Genomic DNA, 3,710 nt, shown 5'->3' with positions numbered 1-3,710 from the left:
ACTTCTGTTTTGACAGGAGATTTTGTGAATTTTGCTTTTTACAAAGTTTCATTTCTTTCATGCATTTTAACAAACACTTTGATGCTAATTCTGTTTTTACAGGAGATTTTGTGAATTTTGCATTTTTTTGTTTTGCGTCTCTTCACATTACATATGCATTGTCTTACTAATTGTAACATGTTCCATGCATTCACTGTAAGTTTTTATTTTTATGTTTAGGTGAAAGTGGCTCAGCTACAGCAGCAACATCAACAAAAATCAAGTACCAATGCACAGCAGCAACATCCAATTTCACATATATTTTATCTTTATGTGAACCCCACTATTGGTGAGTACAGATAAAATACCATATGTACCCAAAAAGTCACCAAAGCATGTTGATGGAGAACAGTCTTCAAAGTCAACAGCCTCCATAAAATCAAAGGTAAGTCTAACAAGATGTTTTATAAGTCACATACTTGAGAGTTTGAATAACCTTTAATTCATCTGCAAACAAGTAAATCTGCTATAAAGTATAGACTTTTATGTTTGGTGGTATTCCAGGGAAAAGGCACTGATATTTCTAGGAAATGCTTTGAGCCTTCGGAAGTGAAGGAGTGGGCCATTGATGACTTGAATAAAACAATTCAGTGGCTGGAAAGTCAAGAAGAAAAGGTTATAGTCATCATTTTCTGTGTGTTTTCAGTTTTTGTTTCCTTCTAGAGGTTACAAAATTCTTATTTAGATTCTGAACTTGCATAGAATTTGATTAAAGTGCTAAAATTGAAGTTTGCATTGAAAATAAACTCATTTTGTTAGAAAATCATAGTCTTTCACTACCCTCTCTCAATTTCGCTTATGCTTTGTAGATATATACTATATACTATATGAATTTAAATTATGTTATTCATTTCAGCCAGATCCAAGTGAGGTGACAAAAATAGCTNCAGAGGGAATTCTAACTTGTTTGCAANATGCAATTCATTCTCTAGAGGAAAAACAGGTAATGTACACAGAATTTTGCATCACTCTTACCAGTTAGAAAGCATAGTAACCAAAATTAAAGCCAGCAAAGGGAATATGAATATGTGTTATCTATAAAACTAAACAATATAGTTTCAAACACAGCTTTAATTGAGAGGATTCAGGGTCCAAATAAGCATTAAGAACATAATATGTATTCTCGGACTCTTGGTTTCTTAATCACGTTTTATGATCCTTTGTTATTTTTGCATGAGAAAAGCAATGTGTCTAGGGACATCTTTGTCTGGTGAACTGCCTTTTCAATAGGGACATTGTGAACCGTGTTTAATTTTTGGCTAAGTACAGATTAATTTGTCTTATTGTTTGTGCTTTCTTTTTTACATTCCAGTGATAAGCTATTCAATACAACTTAATCCCTTGTTCTGTCTCCCCCAAGTACTATAAACTACCTTGTTCTGTCTCACGGTTACTTTTCAGTTAATAGTCATCTTGCATATGAACAAGAGTGGAGATAACTAATTTAAATCACTTTTCCTTGCTAATGCAGGACCAAATGCATATATAGTTCAAAGGTGTCTAATCTATAAGTCTAACTGGCAAAATGCAAAGCAGAACCACTTTGGCCTATTTTACTAGTTCATTTAGACACGTATCATTTTCAAAGTTTATGTCATAGAAGTCTTCTTTCTGAACTGCTTTTTTCAACTTAATCTATTAATAACTAGAGCCTTTTTATAACCAATATTCTTTAATAAAAAATTTTAATTAAGATTATTTAATATATATATATATATATATATATATATATATATATGTATATAAAAGAACTTTAACAACTTTCATTTCGCAAAGATAGAATAATAATAAAAAACTTTAACAATATTGAATTTACATATTGGTTGCGATTGTTTGTGTGTTGAACATAGTTTAATTGAATTTGTTGTAGCATTGTTTATGATCTAAAGATATCTATCTCTTACTTATCATGTACTTTTTGAAGTTGTCTTTTTGAATTGTGATAGTTAAACTGGGTATATGTCTCGTGATTTTTATCTAAAAGTTAATATTATAATTTGACTCAAACTATACATTGTGTAGATATTTGATGACATGTCTTCAATGGAGCAACATGTCATAAAGGATGTTCGAGAGCAGTACGCTGGAGTTTTTTTAACCATTTGTAGATGATTAAATGATTCAATATTACATTTTGAGTTTAGAACTATTTTATGTGTAACTATGTTAAATAACTATGTTAGGTAAATATATTTAGGAACTTTGTTAGCTAAATATTACATTTTGATTTGTTAATAAAAACAATATTGATTATTTTTCTTGTTATTGATTATTTAAACTATATTCTGGGATTGAATTTTATGCGGGTCTGGATATGGATAGTAGTACGTACAAATCAAATATTTTATAAAAAAGTCACTTTTTACATCGGTTATAGTACCAAGAGATATAAAAGTGAGATTCTTTTATACCTATTATATACCAGTAGGTATAAAAGTAAGATTCTTTTATACCTATTCTAGCACCAGCAGGTATAAAAAAAAATTTCTCTGGAGACTTTTTATACCTATTATAAACAGAAGAGGTATAAAAGTAAAACTTTCTATACGGGTTTTATAGTAGGTGTAAAAAATCAAAAACTTTCTATACCCCTTGCTTCTAGATCTACTTGAAAACAGGTATAAAAAGCCTTTTTTAAGAGGTATAAAAAACCTTTTTTGCACTAGTGAATAATGACCACCACACCCCCATTTGGTATTGGTGCAAGAAAAGGGACGATGTGTTTATTATCATTTGGGATGAATTTAAGGCATGTAAATGAAAATGTACAATACAATCTGTATCATACTCACCAAATATATAATATTATCTTTTGAATAAAATCTTTGATATATTGAAAAATATATCTTATGATAATCCAGTGTTATATTATTAAAACTAAAATATATAGAAAATAATGTATAAGTTATAAATAAATCATAGTTATTTTTTTAAAAAAAATATAATATTACCAGTTAATTATTAAATAAAAAAGTAAAGATAATATATATAATTATCTTATCTATATTACACAGTAAATGTATTGCTTTATAAATTGCATATTTACAATTTATATGATAAAATGTTTCCTTTAGACGTTATGTTTGGGTAAAAGCAGTGGTAGTCGGGCTTGCATCATGTTTCAAATGTGTTCCATCACAGTCTTTGGTGAGGTTCAGAACTTTTTGGATTAGTAATGATTTTCTGTAAAATAAGAGCATACGCACACTTTTTGTAATAAAAATATCTCTACGAAGAGGAGAAAAGAAAGAAAATAAGGGAGAACTACAGTAAATTTTGGTACTGAAATAGGAAAAAATGTACATTGAAGCCTCTTCAATTTTGTGATGTCTTGAAAAGGGTTATGTTGTTAATACAACAACATCAAAGTCTTATCCCTCTAGGTGAGGTCAGTTACATGGATTCTTTCAACCCAGTTTTACACGTGATAAAGAATAAAAAAGTGCGTGTCATCAGTGCTTCTGATTATTGGTTGCATGGATTTCATCTCTTTTAAGCAAGGACATAAGACCAAAATAGCAATACAAGTTTTCGTAAAATATACCATTTTCTTTGTAGGCTGCTAGTGACATTCTACAGCATATAATTGGAAGCTCAGAGTATACTTCTCATTACATGCTCATGGAACTGTTTCTAATGATCTTTGCGTTTCAAGTAAAAACTGACAAAAT

At 29.4% G+C, this 3,710-nt stretch overlaps 1 long non-coding RNA gene across 4 annotated transcripts in view; it reads left to right on the top strand.

Moving 5' to 3' along the window:
- The window catches only part of LOC106768458, a 3,308-nt gene extending 1,049 nt beyond the window's left edge, over window positions 1-2,259 (top strand). For 2 of the 4 annotated variants that reach the window (XR_002669851.1, XR_001376252.2), the window contains exons 3-6: window positions 220-424; window positions 544-654; window positions 896-982; window positions 2,062-2,259. This is a non-coding gene — a long non-coding RNA (uncharacterized LOC106768458). Of the gene's footprint in view, window positions 1-219; window positions 425-543; window positions 655-895; window positions 983-1,510; window positions 1,700-2,061 lie in introns of those variants that run through there. The other 2 variants (XR_002669853.1, XR_002669852.1) reach the window with 2 other exon arrangements.
- Window positions 2,260-3,710: the final 1,451 nt, after the last annotated feature.

This window comes from Vigna radiata, chromosome 1, assembly GCF_000741045.1.
Source record: "Vigna radiata var. radiata cultivar VC1973A chromosome 1, Vradiata_ver6, whole genome shotgun sequence".
NCBI classification, from domain to species: domain Eukaryota; kingdom Viridiplantae; phylum Streptophyta; class Magnoliopsida; order Fabales; family Fabaceae; genus Vigna; species Vigna radiata.
This window is presented reverse-complemented; position numbering and strand designations above follow the sequence as displayed.